This window comes from Arachis ipaensis, chromosome B7 (assembly GCF_059453495.1).
Source record: "Arachis ipaensis isolate K30076 ecotype BB chromosome B7, ASM5945349v1, whole genome shotgun sequence".
In the NCBI taxonomy this organism is placed as follows: Eukaryota; Viridiplantae; Streptophyta; class Magnoliopsida; order Fabales; family Fabaceae; genus Arachis; species Arachis ipaensis.
Window position 1 is genome coordinate 36,696,343 of NC_142442.1, and position 8,913 is coordinate 36,705,255.

General features: G+C 38.8%; 1 non-coding gene across 1 annotated transcript; it reads right to left on the reverse strand.

The window, feature by feature from the left end:
- Positions 1 to 8,393: 8,393 nt before the first annotated feature.
- LOC148550853 (small nucleolar RNA R71) lies at positions 8,394 to 8,500 on the reverse strand. Its single transcript, XR_015893493.1, has one exon. It is a non-coding gene; the product is annotated as a small nucleolar RNA R71 (small nucleolar RNA).
- Between the last annotated feature and the right edge of the window lie 413 nt (positions 8,501 to 8,913).

Genomic DNA, 8,913 nt, shown 5'->3' on the forward strand with positions numbered 1-8,913 from the left:
TAGACAGATAGATATATATAGTATATACATACTTGCATGCACATAGGTAGTTGCATTCAATAAGTTGCTTGCCCTTTTATCCTTCTCCTTGTTGGTTTAGCATGAGGACATGCTATTGTTTAAGTGTGGGGGAATTGATGAGTCCATATTTTCCGATATATTTTAGCTTTATTTGGATGGATTTCATCATATAAACCCACATTTATTCACCTAAATAGCATGCTTTTGTGTTTTCTCTCTAGATTGTGCCTAAATGTGAAAACATGCTATTTTGGGCATAAATTGAGCAATTTAATCCCACTTTATCCCATTCGATGCCATGATATGTTTGTGGAGTGATTTCAGGTCCTAGAGGCAAGAATGGTTTGGTAGAAGTGGAAGAAAGCATGCAAAAAGGGAGAAAACATGAAGAAAACAAAGGAGAAGCACACAGCCATGTGTACGTACGCACAAGAAGGAGATCAGCATGCGTGCGTGCGCACAACCACCTATGCGTGCGCACAAGAACCCAAGTAGAAAGAATCCAGAGCATAGAGAAGTGTGCGTGCGCATAACCATCTGTGCATACGCACAAGTGGGAATTCAGCGAAGTGTGCGGACGCACACATCTGTGGGGCCGCACAGGTCCCAGCACATGCCTCCATAAAAAGTCACGTGCTGCGCGGTTTTGGGGGTCTCTAGGCCCATTTCCGAAGTGTTGAAGGCTGGTTTGAGAAGTTATATTAAGGGCATATCAACACATAATAAAATGAGCTCACTTGTAGGGTAGAAAACACATAGTAGGAGTAGGAGTAGTGTAGATTAGGAAATTCTCTTTTAGGGTTTTAATTAGGGTTTATAGCATTTTATACTTCAAGTTTAATTTTGGATTCTAGCAATTGTATTGTAAGTATTTCTTTAATTTCTCTTTTAATTACATCACTTGTTCTACACTTGCATCTATTTCAATTTCTCTTGTCAATATATGCATAGTTTACATTCCTTTGCAATTTTGAGTTTTGGTTCATGAATTTAATATTTAATGCTTATTTTATGTTTGTTGAGTTGCTTTGGTTGCTTGTTATCATTTATGGTTTATAGCTTTCATTAATTTATCAATTTTGCCATGTTTTGTGAATATGCATACTAGGTGTTTGATGAAATGTCAACCCTAGCTATGGGATAAATTTCCACCCCTTGGCTTAGGAAAAATGAGTCTATAAATTACTAGAGCCTTAATGTCTAACATTTAGTGGTAATTCTTAGGGAGTTAGTTGATTCTTGTTTCCATTAAAGCTAGCCTTTTACCAACTAGTTTGGTGAGTTAGTTAGGACTTATGGATTAAGGTCAATTATGCTTGCTTGACTTACTCCTCGATGTTAGGGGTTAACTAAGCGATATTAACTCATGATAATTATCATAGTTGTGGTTAGGGCAAGGAAGGGATTCCATAACTCATCCCATGTCAAGGTTTCTTTTATGTTTTGAACCACTTTTCCATCACTTTATAGCATTACTTGTTTATATTACATACGTAGTTCTTTTGTTCTTTTATTACTTCATTAATTGCAATTTTGGTTTGTTCTTTAATTCCTTTATTTAGTTTGCTTCAATCATTGGAAACCCCTTGCTTTCCACAACCAAAATTGTGTGCACTCTTTGGCATTAGTTCCTAGGGAGAACGACCCGGGAGTTAAATACTCTCGGTTTATAATTGCTTTGAATTGTGACAATCTTGGCCAATTGTTGGTTTGGAGCTATACTTGCAATGAAAGATTTATTTGGATAAAATCCTAACCTACAATTTGGCCATTGTCAAAATTTGAATTGACCTTACTCCTCGATGTTAGGGGTTGACTAAGCGAGATTAACTCATGATAATTATCATAGTTGTGGTTAAGGCAAGGAAGGGATTCCATAACTCATCCCATGCCAAGGTTTCATTTATGTTTTAAACCACTTTTCCATCAATTTTGAGTCTTGTTTATATTACATACATAGTTCTTTTATTCCTTTATTGCTTTATTAATTGCAATTTTGTCTAGTTCTTTTATCTCTTTATTTGTTCACTTCAATCATTGAAAACCCCTTTGTTCTTGCAACCAAAATTGTGCGCTTATTGGCATTAGTTCCTTGGGAGAACGACCCGGGACTTAAAACTCCCGGTTTATATTTGCTTTGAATTGTGACAATCTTTAGGATGATAATTTGATTATTGGCCAATTGTTGGTTTGGAGCTATACTTGCAACGAAAGATTTATTTGGAGAAAATCCTAACCTACAATTCGGCCATTGTCACTTCCATTCGGGTGACAAGATTGAAGAATTCTCATTTAAGCACCAAGACATCTTCCTAGACCCAATCAATCGAGAACTATACCAACCATTGCACTTAGATTGTGAACATGCAACCATAATGGACTTCGAATGGCAATTCCAACCACTTACCATCTCCCTTTTGCTCTTAAAGCCACATATAGCTCTAAGTTGCCCATTCGTCTCAAGCAAACCATATTCAAGCAAGAATTTAAAGCCTAAGAATAAGAATTTTACCCACTTGAATGTTGTGTTGGATGGCGATGGCTTGGGGAGAGGTGTTTCCAATGATCTTGCAAGCTCCACTCCCTTGTGCTCTTCTTTGATGACCTCCACCTCTTTGTAGCTTTCGTCCAATCCAATTTCTTCTTCATTAGTTACCAAGGGTCTTGGAGGTTGTGCATATTCTTCTGTGATCTCAATTTCAAGTCCAATGGGAGAGGATTCAATTGTAGATAAGGACACATCAATGATTGAATCCATTTCTTCCAATTCCTCATTCATGACATGCTTTGGAGGTTGCGCACCCTCCTCTACATCAGTTTCAAACTTCTTGGAAGGAGGCTCTATGTCTTGAGATTTCCATGGAGGTTCGGCATCTCCTAAATCTTCAATCACTTCCTCTTCTTCACTAACTTCGGCTTTCTCCACTTGTTTGAGTACAAAATCCAACTCCTCCTTGATGACTTTCACCTCTTGAAAACTTTCTTCAATTCCCACTTTTCTTGTTAACTTCTCCCAACTCTTCCTCATTGATCAAGTTATGTGTTGGAGGGTGTGTACACTCCTCCTCATCATTGGTGTCACATCCGATGGAAGAAGCTTCAACAAGATCCTTAATGTCACTTGGTGTAGAGTTGTCTTCAATAATGGAACTTCCCTCTTGTTCAACCTCCCCTAATTCTTCAACTATTCCTTCATCTTCAAGGGTCTCTACTTCCTCCACCTTTTGGGCCTCCTCTTGCTTCTCTTGAAGTATGGATGCGTGGATCCAGTCGATTAAGTTCCTAAGATGATCCCTTCTCTCTTATTCCACTTCACTAGCATAATTGGGATCATGTTGCTCTTGGATTAAGTTCATTATGTGGAGATGCACTAGAGCTTGAGGGTTGAGTATTGGAGGGAGTGGGTGGATCCACACGGGATATAAGAGCTTGGAGAGTAGAGGTGAGACCGGTGAGAGTAGAGGTAAGTGTGGTTTGAAGCTCCTTTTGTTCTTGAAGAATAACACCAAGGGTATCATCTATGGGGGCTTGGGGTGGATAGGAGAGTTCATTGGTTGGGAGAAAGGGCTCATAATAGGAAGGTGGTTCATCTTGATACGGGTATAAAGATGGTGTATATTGAGGTGGTGTTACTTGGGAGTAATTGTGTTGAAATTGGGGTGGTTCTATGTACAGTTCATATGGCTCATAAGGTGGTTGGTACAGTGAATATGGGTTAGGGTCACATGGAGGTGTTTGATTGTAGGGGGCTTGTGAGTATGGTGGTTCAAAACAATATCAATGAGGGGGTTTATAGGCATATGGTGGTGGTTGTTGATAATCACAAGGAGGTCCACCGTAGCCATCGGATTGGTATGCATCTTGGAATGGCTCTTGGTCATAGTATGTTGGTGGAGGTTATTGCCAGAAAATTTACAGTGAATGGCCAGAGGTTGAAGCACTATCTTGGAGGCGAGATCGATCGCCAGAGGTCCGCTCATCTGCTGAATTAGAAAAACTGACCGTCAAGCTAGTGACGTTAAAGAAGCAGTTGTCGGGAGGCAACCCGATAATTTCGTATCCTTAGTTACTTTTTGTAGTAGTGATTTTCTTATTTATTTGATTTTTATTGAGTTTCTACTATTTTTCTTTCGTTTTACATGTGCTCTGATCATGCAGCTATTTGAGAACAGGAACCGAACACTTCGAGAAGGTTTATGCCTATAAAAAAGGGTGTTCGACGCGCAAGCATCCTTGACGCGTAGGCATCATGCATGAGTATGCAACACCAAAGAAGTGAACAGAGAGTTGAGCAGGAGTGGCGCTGGAACTATGTTTTGCACACAAACGAGCCCACGCGTATGGGTACCTCATGCGTGCGCGTCGTTTGCGCTTTTAGCCACCCATACGTGCGCGTACCTGACGCGTACGCGTGACCCTGAGAATCAGCATCAATGAGTGTTTGGGCAGAGAGTTGTGCTGCCTTGGGGCTGGAACTATGCTAGAGGCACAAACTTGATCACGCGTACGCGTCCCCGACGCGTGTGTGTACTTTGCACAAATGGCCATCCACGCGTGCGCGTGCATGACGCACACGTATCATATGAAAATTTTGGTTCCCAGGCCACGCGAACAGAGAGTTGTGCGTACACATGACCGCCTTCGCGTGATTCGCACAAACCAAGGGCACGCGTACGCGTGCCAGACGCTTATGCGTCACTTTCAAAATCGGGTGACCCACGCGTACGCGTCGCATGCGCCGCACAACTCCACTAGTGCGCCGCCCAGTTTTGATTCTCATTCTCTCTCCCTCCCAAATCCTAATTCTCTCTTGTTCTTTTACCCTTTTTATTCTTCTTTCATCATACTATTTGTTTTTGTTTCCAGTTCTTCTTTGCTTGAGGACAAGCAAACCTTTAAGTTTGGTGTTGTCGCTTTGCTTATGGATTTTCTGTTTATTTTTATGGGACAAAAAGGGGGCGAATCATCTTCACGGAGGAGCACAGCCTGAAGAATAAAACGGCCACTAGGATAACTGAGGTGGTTAAATACCTTTCTTTCTATATTCCTTCCCGCTCTTACTATGTTATGTTCCGGTTTTCTGCTATTTTGTCTCGTTTGTTGCATGATCCTTTATTAGATAAATTCCTAGGTTCTAGTTTAATTCTTCTATTTTGAAATTTTCTGTTATTTGCTTTAATGTTGAAAGGTGCCTCATGTATTGCCCACTGAGCTTGAAATCAAAAAGAAAGAAGAAAAGATGTAGTGCATGAGAAATTGAGTTTAATTTTTAGAGTAGTCTCATTCATTCAAATGTGGTGATATTTTCTGTGACTCTGAATGCATGACATGAACAGTGCATATTTAAATTTGAATCAAAGAATGTTGATGTATAAGGAACAGGGATTTAGAGAATTATTATGACTTCTCTGAAATAAACAAAAATTTAATCCTTGAAGCAAAAGAAACAGCAAAAAAAAAGGGATACAAAAGCAAGGTCCAAGGCTCTGAGCATCAATGACTAGGGAGGTCATACATGATTAAAAGTTCAAAGAGTTGTTTCCCTAGTCATATGCTTGTGGTGTTCTTGTGTCAAGTAATCCTCGAGACAAAACATTTAGAGTCGAGATCAATTGCAATTAGCAGAGTATGCCAAAGGCTTTGAGCACCACTGTCTGGGAGTAGCTGAAAGAAAAATCAAAACTTCAAAAGAGTTCCCCATTTAAGTGCTTGTGGTGTTTCTGTGTCAAGTGAAGCTTGAGACAAAACATTTAAAGTCACGGCTAGGCTCAAGGTGCAAAGCACCAAAGAAAAGAGAATTAAAGTAAATTTTTCTGTGTTCAACGATTAAACTGGCGTATAAAGATCAGAGAATTCAAAATATGATCCGGATTCTAATTCCGAATGACACTGACATCCATCTGATTCAAAGGAAAGTGAGATGCCAAAACTATTTAGAATTACAGTTGTAAACCCCACTTCAAGAAGAGACATGAGCTTAATTGAACTCTCACCTCTCATGCAAATTCACATCTTAATCATATACTAATTTTGGTTGCTTGAGGACAAGCAACAATTCAAGTTTGGTGTTGTGATGCGTGAGCATCTTTTCTATCTTTTCCTAGTGAATTTGCATTTAATTTGTTGAGTTTAATCAATAATTAATTATCTTTTAGCCACTATGGATGCTACTTTGGGTCTTGTGCAATTCTGTTTATTTTAGGTAGCATTTGGTTGGATTTGATGGAGCTTCCGCAGGAAAAGAGAAGAAGGCTATATAGAGCAGGAATGGCTTAGAGGATGGAGAGGAAGCTTGCACAAATGGAAGGAGCACAAGAATTAAAGGAGATGACCAGTGAGGAGCGACGCGTGCGCGTACCTGACACGTGCACGTGATTTGGAGATTTGCACAGCGACGCGTGCGCGTACCTGACACGTACACGTGACACGCAAAGAAGACCATCGACGCGTACGCGTGACATGCGCCACGTGCAGAAAACGCAGAGAACGCTGATTATTTAATTAATTCTGATTTAAACTTTATCTTTTATTTTAAAATAGGAAAAGATATAATTTTAGTTTTAGAAAATAGATTTTAAATTAATTAGGATTAGATATAAAAGGGAAAAGAAACTTCTCTTCTGGGGGGATCCGAACATTATTCCACTTTTCATTCCACCTCAGCCCAATTTACATTTTACCAGAATCCTTATTTTCTCTCTGAACTATGAGCAACTAAACCTCCACTTTTAAAGTTAGGAGCTCTATCTATTGTATGGATTGATACTATTATTTTTCTATTTTAATTCATGTATTGATTTATATTTCAAGAATTGTTTTCGTTCTTTATCTTATGAATTTGGGTGGAACAGAAGTATGACCCTTGTTCTAATTGAGTTCTTGTATAACTTGGAAAAGCTCTTTACTCGAACAATAGCTTGAAAACATATTCTCCTAAATTTCTAATTATCTGGACTTAACGGGATACATGACATATAATCCTTTTATATTTGGGTAATTAGAGTTTCTGTGGCACATAAACTAGAATTGAACTTTATCCTCTAATTGGAATTAAGTGAGCAAGGAATTGGCGGTTGATGAAAGTTAGAGTAGACTAAGAAGGTCTAAGGAATTAGGGCTTAGTCATATATAGTTTGCCATGAATTAAATCTTGCATGATTAAAATAGTTAGTAAGAAAAGTCAATCCAGAAAATAGATATCTCTGAAGCCTTAACTACTTTCTCCATATTTTATTCCCAACTTATTTACTTGCATGTCTTCTAATATTCTGAATCTACTGTTTAATGCTTTTGAACTCTCAAACACTATTTCTGCTTGTCTAACTAAGTAAATTAATCAACCATTGTTGCTTAGTCCTTCAATCCTCGTGGGATCGACTCTCACTCGCTCACCTGAGGTATTACTTGGTACGACCCGGTGCACTTGCCGGTTAGTTTGTGGTTATAAATTCCGTACCAAGTTTTTGGCGCCGTTGCCGGGGATTGATAGTGATTAACAACTATTAGTTGTTTGATTGCTTAGATTAGGCGTTTTAGTTTTAATTTTATTTAAATTTTGCTTTAGTATTTTCAAAAAAAAATTAAATAAATAGCACTAATATTTTTTCTTAATTCCTGAAATTAAGTTTGGTGTCCTCTAGTTATTATTATTTCAATTTTTTCTGTTTATTTTTCTTGTTAATTTCGAATTTTTCTGTCCTAATTTTACCTACAAATTTCGAAATTTATCTATTTATTCTATTTAGTATTTTTATTTTAATTGTTTACACAGGTTACCTTATTGGGAATTCTCTACACTCTGACGTAGAGAGTTCCATCTTTTCTTGTCTTTTGTTTGTTTATACGCAGGAACAGAGACAAGGAATGTCTATTAAACTTTGATCCTGAACCTGAAAGAACTTTTAGGCGACGTTTGCAACAAGCAAGACTTTGCATGGCTGTAGAATCCACTATAGATCCAAATAATGCTGTTAATGCCAATGTGACAAATCCGAATGAGAATGAGCAACAAAGGAGAGTGCTTGGCTCTTACTCTGCTCCTACTGCAGATCTATATGGAAAAAGCATTGTGGTGCCTCCTATAGCTGCGAACAACTTTGAGTTAAAGCCACAATTGGTCACCTTAGTGCAACAAAACTGCCAGTATCATGGTCTTCCCCACGAGGACCCAAATCAATTTATTTCTAATTTTCTACAGATTTGTGATACTGTGAAGACAAATGGAGTGAACCCAGAGGTGTACAAACTCATGCTCTTCCCGTTTGCTCTGAGGGACGCTATGGCTAGATTCCTAACCCAAGGAGAGTTTGGATACTTGGGACAAGGTTGTTACTGAGTTTCTTACTAAATTTTTCCCACCAAAGAAGCTGACTAAGCTTAGGGTGGAGGTTCAAACCTTCAAGCAGAAGGATGGTGAAACTCTTTATGAAGCTTGGGAGAGGTACAAGCTACTGACTAGACAATGCCCTCCGGACATGTTCTCCAAATGGACCCAACTAGATATCTTTTATGAAGGTTTGGGTGAAATGTCCAAGATGTGCTTAGATAATTCTGTAGACGGTTCATTGCACAAGAAGAAGACACCGGAGGAGACTATTGAGCTGATTAAATTGGTTGCTAGCAACCAATATTTATACTCATCTAACAGGAATCCTATGAACTCTGAGGGTCCTCGGAAGAAGGGTGTTATGGAAGTAGAAGCTCTTAATGCTATTCTTGCTCAGAACAAGCTTATGTCTCAGCAAATAAATCTACTTACTCAGCAGATGGGTGGCATGCAAGTCTTAGCTATCAACACCCAAAATCCACCTCAAGAGGTCTCTCATGACATGACAGGTAACTTTGTGCAAAATGATAATTATGATTATACTCAATCCTCTTCTAAACAGGTCA